The sequence below is a fragment of the Hermetia illucens genome, chromosome 2 (genome assembly GCF_905115235.1).
Source record: "Hermetia illucens chromosome 2, iHerIll2.2.curated.20191125, whole genome shotgun sequence".
Lineage (NCBI taxonomy): Eukaryota > Metazoa > Arthropoda > Insecta > Diptera > Stratiomyidae > Hermetia > Hermetia illucens.
Window position 1 is genome coordinate 118714356 of NC_051850.1, and position 25888 is coordinate 118740243.

Below are 25888 nucleotides of genomic sequence, written 5' to 3' on the forward strand. Positions count from 1 at the left end.
CATCCATTGGCCTTTCAAATTCCTTCTTCCCATCCCGGCATCATATTGCACCCAAAAGATTAGCTTATTTTAATTTGCAAATTATGATTTTTACATTCTTTCCAAATTTCAATCAAAAAATCCTTTGAAGTCTTCTGAAACCCTAAAACCCACTTAAATAATTAATTCAAATATATAAATTTTTAAATATTCAAAAATGATCATTAAACTTTTCTTTTTGTTGTTATTTTCTCCATGTGTTACATGGCTCAGCCATCTATATATCATTCTATATGTTAGCCAATACATTTTTATTGTCTGCCTTGGACTAATGCGAAACGTTTTGTATGTATGTGTGTAGCTATTGACGCAAACACAGCTGATCTTGCAGAGATTTTTGTTTATTCTTACTGGAAAGTACAGTATTTGGGTTAATTACGTGCAGAGGATTTGAATTCGAACTTGGAAAACTTGTAACGGAAATTCTACAATTTGTATCTGACGAGCCGGATTTGTATTCTGGATCGTGAAAAAAATATAAACTGAGCTGCATTTCTTCGAAGGAATTTCTGTTCCTTGTGCGAATTCGAAAAGTGAAGTAAGCGACAATTGCAGAAACCTACCCTAGAGTGGCGGGCTAAACCGTTATCAACGGACAATTCAAGGAGATTATGTCGTCGGAGGATATGTGGTCCGGTTTTTCTATCCTCGAGGAAGAGGCGTTCACATTTATCTGACCGAATTCATTGCATTTTTTAACAAACGGAAAAGTTGCGTAAGGCCGGCATTGAAGTAATTGCATGCTCTACAGATATCTACTTCACAATACTCCACCATTGTAACTTAAATAGATTAAGGAAAGATACAAACCCCGAAGGTCGCGCATCCTAAGCTTCTGAGGCAGGGGAAGCATCGACTGAAGATATGATCCGTCATGGATCTTTCTTGGCATTCGCGGCATACCAGTCTCGAATTTTATAGCACCATTCGCGCGGTCAAACCGATATTTTCTTTACTTCTTAGCTTACGTCATATGTGGTCTCTAGTAAGTCAGCGTGGTTTTCCCTTTCGTACATTTCAATTTCAAGGGCGGCTTCATACATCGGTTTGAGGACACGTGAAATTTGATGAAACAACATTTAAGGTACTAAAGTGTTCAAAAAGGATTCACAGTTCCGTGCCTGGCTACCACAAAGGGTTGCAAGGCGGGCCAACTGGACACTTCAATCACGTTTCACTATTTGCGGGGGGAACTTCACACTCAATTTTGCCATCCTCTTATGTTGTTGGGATAGTTCTGGCCCCTAGATAAACTTTGATCAATCAGGATGGTCTTCTGGCAATCGCCATAAGTCAATACAAATTTTAAAATCGTTCCATATGTCAAGCTAACTTAAATCCTACCATTATACAGTATGAGTCCGAAGCTAATCAAGACATTACTAACTTCTTGCAGCTATCATCTTGCGCTTTAAGTTTGTATTTATTCTCAGGCTTGGTACCAAACCCCGGAACCATTCAGTACTGTATTGTCAACACATTCTATTCTTCGACAAATGGGAAACATAAATGCTTTGTCTGCTTGATTCTGGTTTAATTCTTATCTTATTGATCATAAGCTTTTTCTTGGTGGAGCCTAGAGGTTCATAAATCCCCCAATTTCTTATCAAGCCATCGCCATTTTGTCGGTTCTAATCGACTTGGAGTTTTGCGCCAATCCTAACTATTGACTTATCATCACCGCGAATTACATCACCATGCCATAGAAGATGCCTATCTCGCAATTTCTCCCGGACGAATGCAACCCCAATACGATCAGAGAATTTCTGATTTCAAACAAAAGTTATTATTCATTGAAGCGTCAATCACAAAGGACACCTTGTGGAGCTCCACATCATCCAGATTATACTGGCGTAAGTTTTTGACAAACCCTCCATTTACTCAACGTCTACCATATCTACGCGTCAAATATGCAACATCTCTCCCCAGAACAGTCGAGAAGATGATACTACCACCCCTTCCCTTGCCATGCGCCTATATTCCTTGAACGATCGAGTAGGCCTGCATAGTGTTACCCAACGTGAAAGTGTTACATTTTTTCAATGCATGACTTATTGACTGCCACTTACGACTTCTGATCAACACTCCGTGCAAGCAAATTCTTTGTTCAAAATTGCGCTAGGTCAAAGGACTCCGACAATACACACTGACAACTGACAAACACTAACCTCCATGCGCGGCTCCCAGCAATACAGAACACTCTCAGCTTGATATGATTTTAGACAAAAGAGCGAAGGTCAGATTTAAATTTTTGGTTTTGTTGGCATTTGTCTTCAGTTCGATTCTACTTACCTCCTACTCAAAATCCATATCCCAGCGAGAGGGCAAGAAGGTGTCATCCTCCTAGTCGAGGTATTTAAGGAAATATGTCACTGCTCATTAAAGCCCTGTACATCCTCCGGAGAACGACAAGGACAAGTGACCTTATCATTGAGGTCACCCGCAAAAATTAAATCATCGTCAACAGGCATGTTTTATGCGCTCCTATGGGGCAGTTGCCTCCTAACATTAGGTTTGCTTGCCTGTGACGCATTAGTCAAATTAACGTGCAGCATGCCCTGACGCCCCTTTCTATATACTAGCAACAAGGCTGATAAAGTTGCTGAACTGCCAATATATATTTCTGGTACAAGAGCCAGATGTTCAGTTTAACAAAATCCAGAGTCTGCGTCCTCATGTCAAAATTATTAAAGGCAGCAATGCTGAGACAATTTTGTTCCCACGACCTTGTTACGTTCAACTTACAATGTCAAATTAATAGCAAGAGTGATTTGAAGAGGCTTGTTCTACTTCTCGAGGCCAAAGTGGAGGAACTGAAAACTTCAAAGACTCAGGAAATCATCCAGATGACTTTTAAATCATACTTGTAAGAGCATTGAGAATGAAAAATGGTTAAACTTCTGCAACTCACTGCATGAATACAAAAGGCTCGTAAAAAGTTCGAGACGAGATTCCTTTAGAGCATACTGTGAGGAACTGGAAAATGAACTTCCATACTGCGCAAAGTCCTTAATAAATATGGACCGGCCAAATAGGACTCTCTTAGAAAACCGGATGGCTCTTGCGCGGACTCCAGAATTGACTCTATACAGACGGGATAACAGATCTAAAAAATTAGAGGGAGATAATAGGCGGTTTCTTCAAAGGGGGAATTGGGATATTACCAGAGGGGTTGTTACCAATAAAAAGGCAAAAGCTGCTATACTGTGATTTGAACACTTCAAAGCACCTGGCATGGAAGGCATCTACCCAGCGATGCTAAAGAAGGATATAGAGCGCTTAGGACAACTTCTAAGAAATTTTTCGAGGATGTCATGCTCTGGGCTACGTGTCTTCCTCTTGGCAGAATGTTAAGGTAGTAATTACACATAGGTCCGGGGAAGATAACTATTCAAATGTAAAGAACAAACAACTCAGCTTCATATTCTTTTCGCTAAAATGTCTGAAGGGACTGGTTAAGCGTCACATTACTAGCAAGGCTCTGAGATCGCACCCACTAAATCCAAAACCAACATACGTACCAACGTGGAAAGTCCTATGAGTCTACTCTTCACTCTTTGGTTTCAATGATAGAGGACGCAACTCTGAAAATAGAGTACGAGACGGGCTGTGTCCGTGGACATTGAAGAAGCGGATGACTGCGCCCTTCCAAAAGCTCTGTGATGCCGCCAGAGAGCATGATGAAACTTTCATTAAGGGGATCAATGCTACGCCAACGCAGAGATTGCTGTGTGCTGAAGTGAATGTTGATCGTTATCTAACAACTAAAGTTGCGGAAGGTTGCCCTCAAGAGGGTGTCCTATGGCCACTTCTGTAGAGTATGTTGTTCGATTCACTAATATGCGAACTGCAAAATCTGCGGATAACGTGAGTGTGTTGCTGTTGGTCGAGATCTCGGAACGGGGTGTAGAAATACACAACGCGCGTTGATTTGATTGACAGTTAGTGCCAGTAAATCCAAATAAAACTACAATGGTATTAATTACAAAAAAAATAGGAAACTGAGCTCTTTGCCTTCCAGGAATGAGAGGTACAACCTTTCAACTCTCCGAAGAAGTGAAATATCTGGGGGTTATTCTAAACATGAAGTTTCTTTGCAACGAAAATTTAGAGGTAAAGATGAAACGAGATTTCACAGCTTATGGGCTGTGTTGGCAAACTGTTGCCAGCGTGGGGACTTAGCCCTAACGCAATATTGTGCATATATGTTGCTATCATTAGGCCGATATTCGCCTATGCATCTGCAGTGTGGTGGGTTAAGGTGAAACAGATGAATTTTCTCTGTAAGCTAGCCGCACTGGAATGAACAGTGTATCTGGGTATTATCGCTGTCATGAGCACAACCTCCGGTATAGCTCTAAAAGCATTTCACAGTTTATAGTACATGGAGTTGTTTATTCAGAGCATTGCAATGAGAGCAGCTCATAGACTATTTCAATTAGATCTATGGGGAATGGACGTGGCAGCACAAAGCATTGAAAAAGAAAAGGGCAAACTGAATCCAGTTTTCGCAATGCCTTCTGATTCTCGAATTCCCATACGTCTGTTTGGTAGAAGATATGAAGTTCTTTTGATACAGACGTGCGAGTACCCACGATGGAGTATAAAACCTGAGCAACGCTTGTTGAACTAACACCAACAGCTCTACTACCAAACCCTATCTCCACCTCCACATAGTGATCGCTGGGGGCTCTTTGTTAGTGAAAAACTGCAGACAGAGAAGGATGAGGTTGAGCCTCCTGCGCCTTAAAACGGGGCAAATTGTACCAACTGGTCTTCCAGGTTGGGGGTTGGATGGGGCTAACAATCGTACCCGAAAAATCGACATTACGAAGCCACAAAATGTCTCGGACTTTAAAATGATGAACCCGGCAACGCATTTTTGTACAGACCGAATGATACTCAGCAGCTCATCGATATCCAGTCCCAATATAAGACTGATGTAATAGCACAGCAGGGGATGTGTTGGACAGGCACCGGTTTCCTGGAAAAGAGTGACTACACCATATAGTGGCCATTCAGTAAACCATGTACTCGGAGTAGGTTTCTTAGTCAGCAAAAAATGGAACCTGCTGTTATCTGCTTTGAAAATATGAGCAAAAGGCTATGCAATCTGCGTTTGTGAGGCAAATAAACGTTCACGTCCTACGGAGGAGACTGCAGAGTCGAAGAAGGATACCTTCTACGAGGCATTTGAACGTAACCCCGAAGTCTGTACCACGTATAATATCAAAATTACACTTGGAGATTTGAACAGTGAAGTAAAGACGGAGCCCATATTCAGACGATACATCGGCTTCCACAGCTTACATAGGGATACCAATGATAACGGACTATCGCATTGACATAGTACTCTGAGCTCGAATTATAACATTCCCTCTCTCTGATAATCAGATGAGAGTTAACACTGACGCCATCCACAATGTAGCCCTCCGCGACACATATAAGGGGCAAGTGAATGCCGCAATAACTCCAGTTAACAAAGATCCCAGAGATGAAGCATCAACAAATGATATTCACAACCACTTGAAGAGAGTTATCATTGACACGGCCACAAACATACTTGGTCCCAGCCGTATAAAAAGTCGGAACGGCTGATTCGACGATGAATGTAAGTTGAGCAATGGAAAGGAAGAATGCTGCCCACCGAGTAATGTTGCACTCTCAAAGAATGCAAAGGCACGCAGAGACTTTTAGTAATAAGTCGACAGAAAAAGGAAGCCTGGGAGAACCAACGCGCCTATGAACTCGAAAAGTACAGGGAGCAACTGCATCAAGGGCGGAAGTTTTACCAACAAGTCAGGAGGGTAAAGTCACCTCGCTGCTCATCTTGCCGAGACAAAGACGAAAATATGATTTCTGACAGAATGGGCATATTGGAGCGATGGGTTGAGTATTTTAATGAACTGCTCAACAATCATATATATATCGGTATGTTGGAGGTCCCACCAACTAAGGACAAATGATGCCACCACGAAGCATAAAAGAAACAGTGCGTGCAATCCACCGGCTTAAAAACCATAACTCGCCAGGAACCAATGGAATTACAGTCGAATTGGTTAAATATGGACGCGACCAATTACACCAGTGGTTCATCAACTAATGCTCAAGGTGTGGAACGGCGAATCAATACCTGACGACTGGCAAAGAAGCATTTTCTGTCGCATACATAAAAAGGGGGATATCGCGCAGTGCAGCAAATATAGAAGTATCACGTTGATAAGTATCATCTACAAGATACACTCCACTATCTTCCTAGGTCGGATAGTCCCGTGCGCCCAGAACATCATTGGCCCATACCAAAGAGGCTTCACCCCAGGCAAATCATCGCCTTTGAAGCCGCCTATGATAGCATAGCCAGAGTGAAACGACGAAATTGATAAGACTGACTAGGCTGACCCTGACCAATGTGTGAGGCCAGATAAAAGCACCAGGATCACTCTCGAGGCCATTCGACATCAACAACGGTCTAAGGTAAAAGGATGCATGATATGCATCCTCGTTACTCTGCCCCTCGAGAAGCTGATTCGCGATGCAGGTGCAGATGCAAGAGGTACCATCCTCTTCAATTCCACTCAACTACTGGCCTGGCCTGGTTGACCATACTGACATTATGGGAAAAACAACCCAAGATGTACAGTCTACCTTCATCCAAATCGATGAAGCGGTTCGAGATCTTAGGCAGCACATTAATGAAGGCAAAATAAAGTACGTGGTAGCAACGTCATCGAATTGCAATGGTCAAACGAAAACAATAAAGATAGGAGACTATAACTCTGAGACCGTAAAAAATTCCAACTGTCTAAAGTCAAAAACCACAACCGATAGCAGCTATGATGATGAAATCCGCCCACGGTTGTTGGCTGCCAACAGAGTCTATTTCAGCTAACAAAAACTGTTTCGTTCGAAACGTCTCACCGTAAGGTCAGAGTTCTTACTATACAAGACAGTGATGTTGTCAGTTCTTATGTATTACTCAGAGACGTGAGTTCTTAGCAAAAGAAAGAATTTTTGCCTGTCTACATGAGGATGGACGATTCCGTAGCCTAAATAACGAGGAAATCTACGACCGATACCACCACTGTCTGGTTATGGAAAAAATCCAGCTGAATAGGTTGCGGTTGGCGGATCACCTAATCCGTATGGAGGCGGATGATCTAGCCTGGAAAGTCTATAAGGGCAATATATATGGTAGAAAAAGAAGACGAGGCAATATCTGTCGTAGAAAAAGAAAACGAGGCAGATCCTGCCTGAGATGGAGCGGTAGCGTAGGCCAGGACGTCAGGCAGCTTTTAGGGATATCGAATTGGTAGACCTCGCCGCAAACTGCGGTGCCTGGAGTTCCTTATTAAAGCAGACCTGGACCGGATCCCACTTGTTGCGCCGTTGATGATGATAGAAACCAACTTTTCAACCATTACGGTTCGATTTCCGACTTGTTTATTATCAGGTGGTCTTGTTAACATTTAAGATCATCGGAATTTCAAATCGAATGACAATGAAGGGCAACGAATTTTGGTGTCCAAGTCCAGTCAAAACTGAAGCACTACAAATCGGGAGTTTTGAGACGTCAATAATACAAGCTTCAGGATATTTGGTTAGATGTCTGTAATTTGTAGATTTCAATTAAAAGCCCCAATTAAGAACCAACGTAATTGAAAAATGTTTCGCAAGATAAGAAAATCATGATTATATCTTCAATTTCCGGGAAAAAGGAAAAATGCCACAGTCTCTGAGCTTTAAGTAAATTGTTTTGCTTTTAGTAAGCAAACTGTTCCTTCTTCAGTGTTCCTATTTCCGAAAATGTTACCTAATAAACATAATGAATTAATACTGTGGTAGAAGTGCTGGGACGGAAAACTTCTAATGTACATCACTAATGGAAAATTGGTCGATATTTTACTTTTGGCAAAAGTAAACTTTGTTTCGCCCGGAAACTTTCTTTTTCAATACACAGAAAACAAGATAAGTATTTGGGAAAGTTTTCTACAAACAAGTAGCGGGATAGTTAGCAAATACTGAAATGCGATCTTATGATCGAAGGCTATGTATTATAGATCCTCTCAAATCCATTTCCTGCAATTAAAGTCCTTTAAAGGATCAACATTATTCAATACTAATTTATTCCTTGGAAGTTAGTAAAATTTCGAACGAGCAAACTTTTCTTACACTCGAGTTACTTTTACAGAGAAGATCCATGAAACTCATCAAGCTGAAAGCTATCTGTTAATTAAAGGAACAGTTTTAATACAAGCAGTATGGGACTTTTCTCTGAAGGATCAAACAAACAAGGGAAATCGATCAAAATTGGCTGCCTCCAAGCAACATAGGAGGCCACTTAATGAAGAGTTATTTGAAAGCTTTTTGGGAAGGTTGTGCTCTGATGTTTACAGAAAGTTTTTGACTTTTTCCTACCTTTTGCGTTCTTTCAGCTTTCACCGTGCGTTTGCACATAATTTGAATTTGGCTCCCTATTTTCTACCCAATGTGTATGAAAAGGTGAAAGGAAGTTTTATTTCGGCTCCAGGAAAAATTTTGCCATATACGAGCATAGGGTGAGTGAGTGTGTTTACTTAGGATTGAATATGTGTACCACATATGCATGGACTGGCCTAGATTTTATCAAATATTTTCGTGGAGGCCATGCTTCGGAATTTAAATACAATGTGTACATACATATATGAATGCAAGCAAGTAAATATAGTTTCGCTTTTGTTTTAAAATTCTTTTATGTCGTTATTTCAAACGGGCATTTTGTGCCTGAAAGGGGATGCTTTGCATATAAAATGCCTGCTTTTAATCGCCTATAAAGTTACTATCACCAATTTAGCCAAAAATGACTATTATCTTTTGAAATGTTAAATTGCTTTGTATCGGAATATGGCAGCTTTGGCAACCAAGACAATTCTGGATAATTGGGTCCTGCTGTTGTTCCTCATGTAACTATGTGTATGTACGCGACCTTCGGTATGTGGACGAATATCATTGAATTGATTTCCCGACACAGATATTAATAGGTTATTATTTAATATTAGGCTCCTATCACAGATCTCCCATCAGGCGGATCCCTTCGTGCGGATAAGAAAAGGATGAGAGAGCGTGCACATACACGAATCTGGTGATGTGCAAGTGGGGAATAAAAACGCCTACTCGTGCATAAAAATTTGCCATGGGAAGGATACAGCGAGATAAAATGCGAGGAGAAGAGTAGATTTCGAGTTACGGTCCAGGTTTTTAGAAACCCAGTATCGGCGATTTTTGGGAGTGCAGAAGAAGGCTTACGACCGGCGCACATAAGGACAAACGACCATATTACGGCGACAAAATCGATTTTAAATATTTTTCCCAAATTTAAAAAAAATGCGCCAGAAATTTACACTATAAGTCCCTTTATTGTGAACTAGAAAAAATTTCCTTTTTTCTGCGACACAGCGCTCATCCCATGCGCGCAAAGTTGAGTAATTGTTTCTATTCGTTGATACTGGTGAGTTACAACAAATTGTTGACAGTTACTATACGGTCGTTACACTTTTGTTAGTAAGAAAAATTAAAGTTTTGTATCATGAATTTAGAATCGTCAGGTAGGTACTTTAATTTGCAGTTATTAATATCATTACTGTGTACGAAGTAATTACTTAGTATGCGTATCACAAAATACTACTACTTGATGTTTAAAAGAAATTGAAATTTTGACTTTTGCTTGTGTTACAAAAAAAGTTCCAAAAAGTTCCATGACTTTTTTTTACTTGTTTTGTAGCACAACGTATAGCTGATAAAGGCATGTAATACTCATGTCCCCCCGTTCCCCCTTTTCTTAAAATCGCTAAATTTCTTTCAGGTAGTCGACTTGACCCTGTTCCTAATGAAATTCGAATTAAGAAAGGGGAACTTTTTACAGTGCTAAGAAACAGCCAATTCAACAAAATGTCATCAACCAAATGTAATCAACAATTGATTGGCTACATAACGGAAAAATTTGCCATAAACGAACTTTCAGAAAATTGCTCAAAGCAACTGAAAAATATAGTAAAAACGTTTGTTGCAAAATTATTTATAAAATGGCGCAATTCTCATTACACGTATGAGCGGTTTCGGAACAACAACATGAAATGGCTTGATGAAGATTTAAAACTTCCAGAGATATTTGAATTAGAGCCGCTTCGGCTATCCGGAAGGCCAAAAAAGGACTTTGAAGAAAGTTCTCTACGTACTAAGCAAAGGCAGATCAGTGAATTAACATCAAGCATAAGCACAGACAAATTGTACATGGCCACAGAATCAAGCTTAGTCAAATCTGGAAAGAGAGGTGTAGCTAAGGTTGTAAAATTAGCCATCCAATCTTCACCCAACAGAATAAAAACAAGTCGGAATACCGGAAGCTCGCGCTTCGGATATAAAGGTTTTGTGTTCATCTTATGTAAGAAATTTCAACGCATATTTTTCTATCCGTATATAACTACAAATCCAACATACTCCTTCATATTTTTCCAAACTACGAGACATACGTACATATTACAGCCATAGATATTACGCTCACCCTAAACAAACAAACTGCCTCTTTCCGAATACTGTACACATATAGGCACGTATATAAATTGATCGTACCCATATTTCCGATTTACTTCTTATCATATATCTATTTGAATTAGGCACTACCCGCAAAGTTCATTAGCACGCATATATTATATACCTACATACACGCATGTCTGGTTGGCAAATAACTAAAAAAACTAAAAGAAAATAATTCTCTGGGACCCAATTCATAAGAACTCATTTCGTTGTGGTATTGATGAATTGATATCTGATGATGACGTCATGCAGGTTGTAGAGTGCACGAAATTCACAAAAAATTGTAAAGTTTCACCTCCTATAACTTTGTTAATAATAATTGGATTTTCTTCAAACTTGACCAAATTGTGTATTATATTCTTCATTACACGCATGCCAAATTTTGTACTTCTGGGATGAACATAGGGGGGGTGCCGGGTAAATTTCTAAAATGTGGAAATATACTATTATTAACTTTATTTATGCAGATGTCGGAACCGGATATATTCTGAGGCCTAGATTTCGTAAAGATGCACTACTGTGATTTTTTTCAGATTTTTCGGTTGGACAGGTTTTGAGAACGAGACCTGTTACACTTTTTGGGGGTCATACTTTGAGCGCTCACTCCTTCATGTTTCACCCAATATCAAATATTGTACCAGTTTCGAAAAGTACTAATTGAGACCTTTCATTTGATACCCCACATGGCTACATTCTGTGAAAAAAAAATTTGCACCCTCCATTCACATGTATGGGCAGCCCCCCTTAAACTGAACACAAGATGGCGATACTTACTGCATGTAAAGGGATCACCAGATTACATACTCTAACCAATTTTCGTAACAATCGGTCCAGCCGTTTCCGAATAAATCGGGTGTGACAGACAGACAGACAGACAGACAGACAGACAGACGGACAGACGGACAGACAGACACCGTCTCGATTCTAATAAGGTTTTGTTTCACACAAAACCTTAAAAATGAGGACTGCTCACGATACACAATCCTCTGGTTGTATAAGAGCATACAGCCCTGAAGAGGCTTTAGGTCTTGTAGTTGATCTTGGCCTAACCAAGGAGGATTATATAACCATGCGAGTTGGAGCGAAGGAAAGAGGGGCTGACATTTACCCTTCGTATCATTTAATAGTAGAGGCAAAAAAGATGTTTTATCCTCCAAACATTACCGTTTCTGAAAAAGAAGCTTTTGTGCCCTTGCAAGATCTTCTTACACATACAGCAGAACGTTTGACACAAGTACAGGCTGAAGTAATTCTTCAGAATATTTCGGAGAACTCTAATATCATCGAAATTTATTACAAAAGGGTTTAGATGGAATTAGATGGATTATTACAAAGGGTTTAGATGGAAGTGGTGGGCATAGCATATACAAACAGAATTTTGCAGATAATTCATTATATGCCGATTCTAACATTATTTTGTGTACAATAGTGCCATTGCAAATGTGTCAATCTAATAATAATAAAAAACAAATATTTTGGAATAATTTAACCCCATCATCGACGAGATATTGTCGTCCAATTGCATTGAAAATAAAACAAGTCGGGAAACCGGAAGCTGGACGCTTCAGGTACGAAAGGTTTTGTGTATTTCTTAATACGTAGCACGTAATATATGCATATATTATGTGAGAATATCCACTTTCGGATGATATTGACATTCATAGTCTTGAATTTGCAAAGAAGCGACAACTTTGACGTATTATAACTTTGTTAGTAATAGTGCGATTTCCACCAAACTTGGTAAGATTATGCTCTATGTTATATCCTATATTGTTGCGAAATTTCGTAGTCCTAGCATGAACTTAAGGGGGGTCTTGCAGCGAATTACTAAAAATTATAGTAATATACTATTATTAACTTTATTTGTGCAGATATTAGTGTGGAAGGCATTTCGGAGCCCAGGCACCATATAGTGGCAGCCTCTTGATTTTTTTCAGATTTTTCGGTTGGGTAGTTTCTGAGAATGGCCCCCGTAAAGGAAAGGTCACTTTCAACCTCCCGCCCTCCCCACCTTTTCAACAAATGTCAAAACTAAGACCGTCTTCGAAAAGTAGAAACCGAGACCTTTAATTTGATACCCCACATGACTATATTTGATGAAAAAAAAATTTACACTCTCCTTTTGCATGTATGGGGACCCCCCCCTTAAATTCATCATTAAAGGATGTAACTCACTGTATGCGTGAGCGTTCACAGTTCCCAGCTTTCCACCAAATTTGGTGTCAATCGCTGTAACCGTCTCCGAGAAAACTGCGTGTGACGGACAGACAGACAGACGGACAGACAGACAGACAGTAAACCGATTTTAATAAGGTTTTGTGTTTACACAAAACCTTAAAAAGAAAATATTCAAAATGTGAAAGACGAATATAAAGAAGTGGAAAAACAAATTTTGCAATTGGAGCCTACTATTATTCGTATGGATGCTAAGGAAATAAAAATTAAACATGTACTCATATGTACCATGTTAGATGGAAAAACGATTAATATTTTAACTGAAAATACAAACTCGCAGGCGTGTAATATTTGTAAAGCTTCTGCAAAAGATTTAAATGATTTAGGAAAATTGCAAAATAGGGACTGTGATGAAAGCGCGTTTAAATTTGGTATCTCTGTACTACATGCTCATATTAGGTGCTATGAATATTTGTTGAACATAGCTTATAAATTGGAAATAAAGCAGTGGCAAGCAAGAGGTGAAAATGCAAAAGCAAATGTAAAGGAAAGAAAAACTAAAATAGCTACTGAGTTCTATAATAAATTGGGCCTCGTTGTCGATCAGCCGAAGCAAGGTGGAGGCAATAGCAATGATGGAAACACGGCAAGGAAATTTTTCGAGAACCCTTCACTGTCATCTGAAATAACCGGAGTTGATAAGGAGTTAATAATACGATTTTCAAATATACTTTCTGTTATTTCATGCGGGCATTACATCAAGGAAAATATTTTTAAAATATATTGCGTTGAAACGGCACATCTGGCTATATCTCTTTACGGCTGGTATAAAATGAGTGCCACGGTTCACAAACTCTTGTTACATGGTGCTGATATTATAAAATCTTTACCTTTGCCAATAGGCCAGTTATCTGAAGATGTCATTGAAGCAGGCCATAAGGAATACAAAATTTTAAGGCAATGCCATTCCAGGAAAACATCAAGAATAAATACAAATGCTGATATATTTAATTGGATGCTTGTATCTTCGGACCCCATTGTAACAAGTAAACGAAAAAATCCCAAAAAGAATAAAACCAAATTTAACCAGGTGGTAATAAGTATGGTAACAACTCCTATTTGCTGTGCGAATGAAGACGAAGAAGCAGAACTCTAATTTTAAAAAAATGTACTTATATTTCTACTATACATAATATATTAATAGATAAGAATAAGTCCTTTTGAAATACAAATTTTTATTTAATTTTTTGTTTTATTAACATTTCCGCTGTCTGTTAATTCCCGTGTACATTTTTTAATAAATCTAACGTCAAATTGGATATATTGAATCGTTAAAACCACTAATGTGAATGAAATCTCGTATCTTCAAATGTCATATTGGATCCGCCATTTTGAAATTTTACTCGAATTTGTAACTAGCAAACTCTGTTACCCTTGAATTCTATGTTTTACCAAAATCGCTCTCATAAACAATGAGCAAATAATTTTGTCATGCTAAAATAACGATTCGTCCCAGTGTGCGGCGTCATATGTTACAAAGGAGAGGAGATGGGTAGAACTGGTTTAATTGACGGAACTATTCAAAACCAGCTGGATTCTTCGTGGGTCCCCACCCTTACAAGCAAAAGCCTCGCGAATGAAAATGCAACTCCCAAGTAGAGAATGTAGCGGGATACGGCAAAGGGTAAGGTGCCTTTTGAAAGCTTGAGGTCCGCGAATTTATCAAGGGCCGCAATCATGGCCTATATTCATCAGGACAAATGGCCATGATGAGAGGCATGCCGTTGATATACGGCCACGCCAAACCTGAAAGTGAAGTGAAGGCATCGAGCAAAAAAGTAAACCAGGCAACACAAGCGATATCGGCCCATAACTTGGCTCAGGAGAAGCCGGAAAAGAGGTTGCGTGAACGGTTAAAGGAGTCAACAGGTCAGCAAATACCAACAAATGAGTTCAGCTCCCAAAAAAACTAAGTTAATGATATTTTCAAACGAAGTGAAAGGTCATACGTAGACATTCTCAAGATACTACGGCCATACCCAGAACGCTGGAATTCGGGAGATAAAGTTAGCCAGATTACTTAGTTAGTATTGGCCTGCTGGACAGACTGACATGAAACATAACTATCTGGAAGCCAACCAGTTCCATTCTGAAGATGATATGTGACTGAAAGTTAACTTATCTTTTTTCGAGAGTAATAGGTGGCTCCCTGGGAGCCAAGCATCTCTGTCAAGACCGTTAATGGGTGGTTATAGCCACACTCTGTGCGAGGTGACCCTACTATTAACAAAAAGCTACAGATCTAGATACGAAAGTCGAAAAACACACCCCTTAATTCAGGGTGTCACGCAAACCGTGCCCATTGGATAGTTTGCAGCCGGGGTAACTGATTGTATTCGAACGAAGCCTCTTTGATAACCAGTCGCCTCAGTCTTAGAAGGCTCAGGAAAGACCTGAAACTTCTTTACCGGAACCAGCAATGCGGTAGATAGCGGAAATTAGCCCATATTAAGTGAATCTTCCCAAAATCTCAAACCTGAACCCAAGAGGGGGGAAATCTAGGGTAGGCCAGGGATAAAACTAGGAGCCAGGATGCTCCCCATTAGCTATGCTAGTGCCTTTCATGGCATTCGACTGCCCGTCCTTCCGAAAATATTTTCAGAGCAAATGTTCACTCGCGAGGAGCGAGAAATCATCAAGAGCCAGATGTGAAAGGGATGCAGTGCGAAACTCCTGTTCACTAGCATACGCTTCGATCAGGCTTCTGGCAGACTCCGTCCCGGACGGCACTGTGAAATAGCTTAGCATTATAGTCCCTAAATGACCAGGCTGGAAAGGAGCAGAATGGACATATGCTGGAGAGATATACCAGAAGCACACACCATAACAGCGTTTCTTCCCAAATTCGCAGAACTAGAGACAGAGGATCTTATCGACCTCCTGATTGCTCAAAATGATTATCTCCATACGCAATTATGGGGAGTCTTCAGAACAAGGGCAAAGGCAAACTCCTCACGACCGCGGTAGATGATCGACCCCTAGAGGTAATTAAATGATAAAATTACCAACTACAGATTGGCAACCAACTACAGATTGGCAAACTAATCGAATGGGTAGTGCCTTCTTGAATTCACTCTTAGCAATAAGTTAGAAATATATAACATTTTTAAGCCGCACTAGATAAGAGATACTAGGAGGAGGAGTATCCTGATGAACGCTGGTCACGGATTGGAGGGTGTCGGATGAGCCTTTCCGGACATTAAGGAAAATTGTGAATTAAAAAAATAATTCTAGGAGAGTGGATTGAGACTCCTATGTAAGGCTGTGCAAGAACATGGATCATCCTAGTGGAACAGGAACCTAGCCAGAATGAGAGCAGAGATCTGAAAACTCGTCAATCGGGCTAAATAAATGAGATACCCTCCAGGGTATCAAAATGCACTGACGGGTTACAGCAACGTGATCAGGGAAGCAAAACAGAACAGCTTCAAGGATTTCTGTGACGGGATAGAACCAACCACAGTAGCAACCAGGCTATACGGAGTAAGATAGAGAAATATCCTCAGTCTATGTGAAGAAGCAAGATGGAACACTTATCAAGAATGAAGAGGACAGGGCATATCTGTTTTTCAGAACTCATCTTTCGGGGTCCAAATGCATGGTTGAAGGCAATAACGCTCTACCTGACACCACGATAACAGATAGAATGGGAAAGGAAAATTGAAAATGAATCATTCATGCCAATTTTTCTGACATTATTTGTACTCAGAATAATCGAGGTCTTATGCAACTCTATTCTAACTAACGTTTTAACCTGGGTAAAACGGCTAATTAAAACTGGATGCATGACACGACGCAATAGAAAATAAAAAATAGCACTATGTGCGTTTTTTGACGTCGAAAAAGCATTCGAAAGCATTACTGGATAAGTTAGGCGAAAAACGTTGGTGATATCTCCTTAACATAAGGTGGGTGAGAACGCAGGGAAACGGAGTAGGGTGAATTTAGTGAACCTCTCAGTACCCTCGATACCCAGCAAGTTGCCAAGAAGGAATGTATATGTTAGTCAGCACAATTTGCCAAAAATATACAGGAAGTGTAGAGAAGAGGGTCACCTCATCAAAGGTTTTAATGGAGATCTACGATACATGTTACGGAAAGGTAAAGGAACAGTAGACGACCGATACATTGCAGGTGGTGGCAGGTGTCCAGCATATAGGAGGGAATTGAATGAAGGTTTATATAAATCAACCTCAACCAATGTGAGGAAACTTATGACTTGCTCTCGCAAATGATTCGACAATCGAATGTTCACGTGGCGATCATCTGCGAACTTTACCAAAATTGCGATAGTGCAACGTGGGTGAAAGGCTCATGTGGAAACGCGGCGGCATACAAGGAAAAATAGCATTCCCGGGAGCCGATTTTGTAAGAACAGAAGTCGACATCACCGGCTATTATGCTCCTTCTAGTGCCCGCAATAAGAGAAGATGCTAGACAGCTTGGTGTTGGACGCTAGAGACGGAAATTATTGCAGCCGAGCGACAACTACCAGGGACTAAATCCTATTTTAAAACCTCTGCGGAGTTGGACATGGTGCTAGCCACAGTTGAATGGGTGCCACCTTTCGAAGGAGAGAACTAGGTTCGATCGTCAATCTAACTTACCTCAATGGCCAGAGGAATGGTTTGACAAGCGAGGGAACACTACACCCACAGTGTCCACCAATTCATTTTTCTTGACATTAGAAACGGAGGGATCGGTAGTTGAATGTGTGACAGAAGTAGAAAAATCCGTTAATACACCGGAACTTTCGAGAAGGAAACTTTTCTTATGGCTTTAGAAGGAAATGAAAACCCGAAGCGAACGGTTTTGGAAAAGGTGAGTCAGATGGAGATGGTATACCATCGTCTTTAAAGTAGCGTTAAGAAGGCCATATGCGGAAGTAAGCAAAAATGCTATAATCAGCGTCACGTTGCCGACTGCTTATCGCAGGGGTATTGAAATCTGTACGTGTGGGAACACGGAAGAATGAGTTCGGCATACCGGCCAATAGCACTGAAGGTGTGCAACGTATACAGGGCAGTATGGGATGAGGCAGTGTGTGTCGTCCTGGGGATGATTCACTTAGATTTTTTAGCGAATCAAAAAAACTGTCTATACTGCGGACGAAAAGGCAGTAGAAAGGAATTATACAAAAGACGGCTGCAAAGGTGGGATAATTCCGGAAAACGTCACTGGACACATACACTGACCTCGGATAATGTAATTACCGCCGAACAAACTTTCTTACAGGATACGGTAGATATAGGAAATATTTGCATCGCCGCCAAGTCCATCCCGAATGTGCCGCTACACCCGTGGACCCGGCGCATGTAATGCTCCATGGTTCGAAATTCGCCACTGAAAGAGGGAGGTTAAGCGACGACGTGAATGTAGCTATCGAACCCCATAATCTCTCCCATAATCTCGCCGCTATATTAATCAGAACCCTTCTGTGTAACTATGAAGGAGGATACAAAGGAAAGAAGGGAAAAGGCTGAGTAAACTATACTGGGCGAATTTACCGGGAATGGAACAGTTCAAGGTGCTCATGTGAGTTACGAACCCAATAAGTTACAGGGTAGTTTTAACCTAAGACAGAAGAGTTTTATGATCACAGTTAGTTATTATAGGCTAAATTAGGACCAGAGGAGTTAGAGCTACCCGCTGGCACTGTCTCCTGAGTTTTTAGAAGAGTGACGAAAACTCTATACCAGCACTTGTATAAAGTAGGTTAAGACACGTGGTTGCATACTTAATACTAGATACCAATCTGAAATATGTTGAAGTAGGGAACATCGTAAAATTCCTCTAGGAAGTGGGGACAACTTCCTTTATTTATTACTATTAATCTTACTCACCTTCAAAGGGTTCATGCGCGTAACTTCTTTGATTCGGAATATTCACCTGATAAGCTCATTATATAGCAGTTGACAGTATAATCACCGCTTTATTTGCTGCGTGATTGTAATGAGTTTTTATACTTTTTTTTACTTCCTCAAACCATCAGACCTAATACATTCTAGGCGAAGCTCATGAGCGAATTAAGAGCTCATTATCCACAAACCTGATTGAGTGAGCACTAAGGTATCAAATTCATATCTAATAACTTCCTTTTCGAGAGCTTCTCTGATATTCTTCCTTGAAGTTATCTTAGTAGGAACTAATTCTTGGTACCCTTACAGCATTAATTCCAAGTTAATTCAGTTGCTGGTAAAATTAACTTTGTTAACGACATTGACCCATATGTTCCCTTGAATTTACCTAATTTCCTTATAAAAACAGAAAGCTATTTTATAAGAGAAAACCCGGATGGCCACTTCTGAGAAGGAAAAACGGAAAGGAAAATGCCGAACCTCCACTGATTGAAGAATAACCTTGAGAACCATTTTTATTCCTAACTAGCTTTCGGAAGGAGACGAGTAGAACCATAACAGATTACCTTTTTCGTCTGACCGGCATATTCACTTTCGAAGAGGAGGATAAAATCTTGACATTAATGTCTGTTTTTGTGTTTAATAACCCTGAAAATTAGCCTCGCAAGCGAATTCCGTATCTCTTCTCATACTTTTTCGAGTTTTCTGATCCCTATAAGGTGCTCAACGGAATTTTCCCCAATTTAACTTATCTTGCTTATCTTTCAACAAGCAGACTCATAAAATTTCATCCGTTTCATGTCCCCTGATTTAAATTTCAAACTTTTTCATGCCCTCATATCACCCCTAGTATCTTTCACATATTATGGACATACATACATATACAAGGATAGTGGAAGTAGTACATAAGGCTGCAAAGCTAATCAACATTAACAACTGTGTTAAGTCCTTTGCCTTAGCCTTGGATGTTGAACCGAATGCCACATGAACCTTAATTAGGATGAGAATTATTCCACCCTCTTTCAATTGAACTTAAATCCTTTCGGCTTTGAACAACTTTACCAGATACTTCTTCTAGGTTGATGTTTTGGGCAAGTTAGGGACAGGAGAGTGCAATGAGGAATCTGAGGATTGATAAATCGGCTCGGGATCAACATGACTAGAAAGTTTTCTGACGAAACTGAGCTGAACCGTATCCTTCATGATTTTCCATCACATTCTAAACCATGCACGAACGTAAAATAAGATATGTGTATATCTACAATACACATAGTATGCAGAACGGGGAAGTACATTAAAATTTAACACCTGCGGTCCATTAAGTACATATTTGAGGAAAGAAGTTGTTGAATTTTAAATTTGTGAGGAAAAGGAATAAAAATTTCTTTGTTGAATTTCCAAAAGAGGAAAATCTTCTTCTATGGGTACTCCGGGTCAAATCATGTCACGTAAGGTACACAAAATATTTGTTATCAAATTTCTCTTCAGAATTTTCTTTATTCATACTAACGAGTATGAGTCTATCTTTCAACGTAGGAAGGACTTAGACCGACCTTTGGCATTAGCACCTTCACTGGTTAAGCTTGTACATATTTAAAAAAATCCTGGCACCCGTCCTTTCCCCCTTACATAAAATACTTCTTCGCAAAAAGGGCTGTAGCCAAAAAATGTTATCAATAAAAAAAATGGTAACCCTCACCACAGCAGTGTATCCGTAATCAGGGCGTAGGAACTGACAAGAATTCGTTATGTAAAACATGAGATACCACGACTGCATGATGTGTCCTCCAGTTCAAAGACTTTGAAAAGTTCCCAACGCCATTGTCGTTGTCAGTGTCGTTTCCTAGCACGAGTCCCTCTCGAAGGTCCCCACAAAAACTTTGATAAATGAGCATGTCAGCCCCAAGCGTCGTTGCGATTCTTGTAATTAAGACAGAGATTTTCAAGAAATATGTTTTGCACTTGTCGTTGAAGGTCTCTTCCTCTAGAAATTTCGTTCTAAAGTTTAGAGTTCAAATATTGAATATTAAAGAAAAATCTTGAGAAATTGTTCTGAGATTAATTGGTGAGCAGAATACAAATCAGATAGCTTAAAATTATGTTATATTTTAGAGAGAATCCACTTTTATTGATATTCAAAGTCTCCTTGAACTACACCAACCACTTAACATGTAGTAAAGCGTTTTTGATGGGTGTGAAAAGTTACTTGCATTAACCTGGAAGTAGGAGTTCAGGATTGTTACCGGTGGGTGTCGCTTGAGAAATGTTATTCCAGAAAGGAGGTTCTCGCGACGTTATATAGTAATTAAATACATTGATTATTCTGAATTTTATTTCATTTGCAAATATTTATTTTTATCCTTTGGATGGTATCTACACCACCGTAATCGGTTTCTATCCTATATGACCCGGCTCCTACCAGGATTTTTTGACAATTTTATACTTGCCTATTTATCAACTCCATCTTATTAAATTAGATCCGATAGTGTACATAAACATGCCAATCATAACAGACTGCGGATTATTAAATTAACAGTGTCACGCCAAATGGATGTTGGAAGTACCCGGTTTGCGCAGAACACGGACAACAAACGTGCACCTCTCCAGAAGGGACCATTTCAAACAAATTGACCAGGTGTTGATCGAACGCCGCCACCTCTCAACCTTCAGAAATGTCAGAACATATAGAGGACCAATATAGACTCGGATCAATATCTCCTTGGCATAGTGCTCCGGGCTCTATAAGGGGAAACTGGATGCCGCAATAACCGCAAGTCTTGAAGATGAAGCATCAATGAATGGTCTTCACAATCACCAGAAGGACGTTATCACTGATACGGCCACAAATATACTTAGCCCCATTCGCAACAAAACGTCGTTTTACAAATAAGTCGGGAAGATGAAGCCTTATACACCTAGATCGTCATCCTGCCGAAACAAAGATTTCTGATTTCCGACAGAATGGACATATTGGAGCGATGGGTTGAATATTTTGATGGACTGCTCAACAACCAGAACATCGGCGAGTTGGAGGTCCCGCCAACTGAAGACGATTTACAAATATTGCCACCACAAAGCATAGAAGAAACAGCCCGTGCAATTCATCGAATTACAGGTAAATTGGTTAAATATGGAGGTAACTAATTACACCAAGCGGTTCATTAATTTATGCTCAAGGTGTGGGATAGCGAATCAATAACTGACCACTGACAACGAGGCATTATCTGTCCCATGCATAAAAAGAGAGATATCACGCAGTGCAGCAATTATAGAGGTATCACGTTGCTGTGTACCATCTCTAAGATATTCTCCACTACCTTGCTAGCTCGGATAGTCCTATATGCCTAGAACTTCATTGGCCTATACCAAAGAAGCTTCATTCCAGGCAACACATCATATTTTTTCATTGCAGCAAGCGATGGAAAAACTGTTGGAATATGGACGTGAGTTGCACCATCTTTTCATTGACTTTAAAGCCGCCTACGATAGCATAGTCAGGGTATAACTGTAGCCATGAAAGAATTCGATATCCTGACGAAATTGACTGACTGGCTAGACTGACTCTGACCAATGCACAAGGCCAGAGAAAGGCAGCAGAATCACCCTCGAGACTATTCAACATTAACAAAGGTCTAAGATAAGGGGATACCCTATCATGCGTCCACTTTAACCTGGCCGCCCTGGAAAAAGTGATCCGTGATGCTGAGGTAAATGGAAGAGGCACCATCCTCTTTAAGTTCACCCAACTACGGGCCTATTCTGACGATAAGACGTACAAATTGCTTTCATCCAGGTCGAGCAGGCGGCGCGAGATCTTGGGCTGCACATCAATGAAGACAGGAAGAATTATATGGTGGCAACGTCGAAACCAAAAACCAAAAAGGGAACATCCAACCGCACTGTTCAAACGGGAATAATAAAAATAGCAGACTACAAGTTTGAGAACGTTGATAATTTCTCCTATCTAGGATAGAGAATTACAACCGATAACAGCTACGATGATGAAATCCGAGCGAGGTTGTTTGCAGTCAAACCTATTTTAGTTTCCAAAAACTATTCCGCTCGAAACGTCTCACCACAGGATCAAAGCTCGAACTGTACAACACACTGATCTTACCAGTCTTGAAGACATGGGTTTCTTACTAAGAACCTCTTTGGCTATGTCCTAGAGAACATATTTTTGGCCCGTAATCTCCTCACCCCCATAATCTACATGTCGATGGAATCTATGAGCGACCGTCTGATTGTGGATAAAATCCGACTCAATATGTTGCGGTAGGCGGGTCAATTAATCCGAATGGATGAGGATGATCTTGGAAATTCTAGAAGGGCATATCTATGGTAGAAAAAGAAGACGAGGCAGACCCTGCCTGAGATGGAACGATGGCGTAGGTTTTTAGGGAGATCGAATTGGTGGACTTCGGCACAATACCGGGATGTCTGGAGTTTCTTATTAAGGCAGCACTAGATCAGATACCAGTTGTTGTGCCGTCGATGATTTTGACGTTCTTATTAGATACAGGGCAATTTTATAGATTCAACTCTAGCGAGCCATGAAGTCATCATCTTTCTTTCTTGACTTATAACTAGATAATGCGTGCGTAAATAAAAAATTCCACTGCACTGCACGAGAATATGAACTATGAATATCAACTAGGGAGAAGCTTTTTCTACAAAAGATGCCGGCCTGGCCATACCAATGTGTGGGAACTACCCATTAAAATCACCTCCGACGCATCTGCCTCCGTGGAACCTACATAAGGTATTACATAACCGGGCGATGTTAGCTCATTCTGGCTAGGCCTCCATTCTTCTATTCACGGTGTCCGTAATAATATCCTTGAAATATTCAAGTACCAGATTTTCTGATACTAGCAACTCCTCCAGCTTCCTCTTTTCTTCCGCAAAATTTGCACAGTGGCAGAACCCGTGCTCTGGGTCCTCTGGGACTCCAGGTGGCCATGACAAAAGGGATCAGCCTGTGTGTACACCGGTCCTTTCCTTAGCGTTCACCGCACTCTTGACGTCGATTTACAGATCTCTTCCTTTTTATTGTTTGTTTGCGATAAGCGTGAGATTGACTTCGCCTTGTATATGTTCGGCATCTCATCAGCCTGGATGTGGGTCGTCATTGTTCGTGACATGACAAACACAGCATCAACTAAGACAGTCCCAAAAGCAAACCATACCGTCACAGTTGCCTATCTGTAGACTGCACACTATTAGCGTTAAACGAAAGCTGCAGACCAGAACCCTCTAGCCAAGCTTTAACAGGACTTATCGCTCCTCATGTGTTTAACCCAATAACTTCGAAATACTTTGCGTCCCAGATATCCGCATCTTTGGCGCGGACTTCCTATGGCACAATGGATTGTAAGTGGGTCTATACAACTGATCTTTAATTTATCCCACAAATTCACAGTCTATGCTGCGAAACTTTCACTTTCGTTTCGTATATTTGGATGATGTTCTGATCAAGTTTTGCTTGGAATCCGAGCATTCAGAGCACCTCCAGGGCATTTTTTTAAATTGCCTTGAAGGCGGTTTTGTACTCAACGTTCATAAATGGGCAATACAATCACAGGTGAGATTCCTCAGCACCGTCACCGTTTCCGGTAATTGTGGAGAAATATACTTTCAGGGAGTTTCCTATCTTCGGCTCAACGTCCAGTTACTTACTACTAAGAGGGTGGAACACGGCATAATATTCCGGGCCATTTCCGTAAGGAAGTATTTAATTTTGCTCGTGATATAGAACAACGAGCCATCGGTTAGTCACCGTAAAGTATTTCTAGCCATCCATGGATAAGGACAATAATTCTTGGGCCAAACAGTTAAAGACTTCAAAACATGTGAGGAAACGGGCAGGTGTGTCCCCTCGGTCCACCAAGCGCATCCACACTCCATCTCGATTTAATTGCTTCTTTGCTAAACTTACATGATTTTAGGTATTGCTCTACAATCATCATTAGGCTCACGCGGTGGTCTGAAGTGATACCTCTGAAAGACATTTCTGCACAGTTTGTGCTGAAGTTCTCTGTCGACAGTGAATTCCACAATTCAGTGTACCGGCGGTTCTAATCCTTGGAGTTGGGCAAACTCGCCAACTTCAAACGCCACCGGCCAACCACCGTGTACCAACCACAGTCCAATGGTACGCTTGAATGATGTACGTTGAAGGCCGCTATAATGGCCCAAGACGATCCTTCTTGGTCGTAAATTCTGTGACTCGTTATACTTGGCCTCCGGACAGCCAATCGCAAGGAATTTGGTGCAAGCCCCGACGAACTGTACAAGGGGAGAACCTGAGACTTCTCAAAGACCGTGTATTCACTGCCTGTAATTTACGCAAGAAACGTGGTTTTATTGGGTAAAAACTTCACACAATGGCGCATTAGAGCACCTTTTCAAGGTTTCCACTTTTTCAAAACAACAACTCGGAATACCGGAAGCTGGCGTTTCGGGTATAAAGGTTTTATGTGAGAAACTTTCTAGGCACATTTTCCCATCCATTTCCCTCTTATAGGTGTCTTATTGGTGTCGCGGAGGGTTGTGTTGTGGATGGCTTCAGTGTTCACTCTCACCTGATTGTCAGAGGGGATTCGAGGTGGTATTGTTATTCGAGCTCGGAGCACCATGCCAACGAGATAGTGATTCGAGTCTATATTGGCCCCCCTATATGTTCTGACATTCATCAAGGCTGAGAGGTGGCGGCGTTCGATCAACACGTGGTCAATTTGGTTGAAAGTGGTCCCGTCTGGAGAGGCCCAGAAACATTCTGAACCGCTTTCCGCGCAAACCAGGTACTTCCAACAACCATTTCGTGTGACCTGCTAATTGAATAGTCCGCAGTCCGTTATCATTTGTTTTTCCGTGTAAGCTATGGGAGCCAACGTATCGCCCGAATACCGGCTCCTTGCCTACTTGGCTGTTAAAATCCCAAAGTATGATTTTAATATCATATCTGGGACAGGCTTCGAGGGTTCGTTCCACTGCCTCGTAGAAGGTATCCTTCTCCGACTCTGCAGTCTCCTCTGTAGGGGCGTGAACGTTAATGAGGCTTATATTTCTAAACTTGCCTGGCAAGCGCAGAGTGCATAGTTGTTCGCTTATGTTTTCAAAGCCGATAACAGCAGGTTTAATTTTTTGGCTGACTAAAAACCCTACTTCGAGCAGAGGGTTGACTG

The 25888-nt window shown here is 40.7% G+C and overlaps 1 protein-coding gene across 2 annotated transcripts in view; it reads right to left on the reverse strand.

Moving 5' to 3' along the window:
- LOC119649547 (zwei Ig domain protein zig-8-like) overlaps positions 1–25888 on the reverse strand; it is a 494474-nt gene that overhangs the window by 33345 nt on the left and 435241 nt on the right. The window lies entirely within an intron of this gene.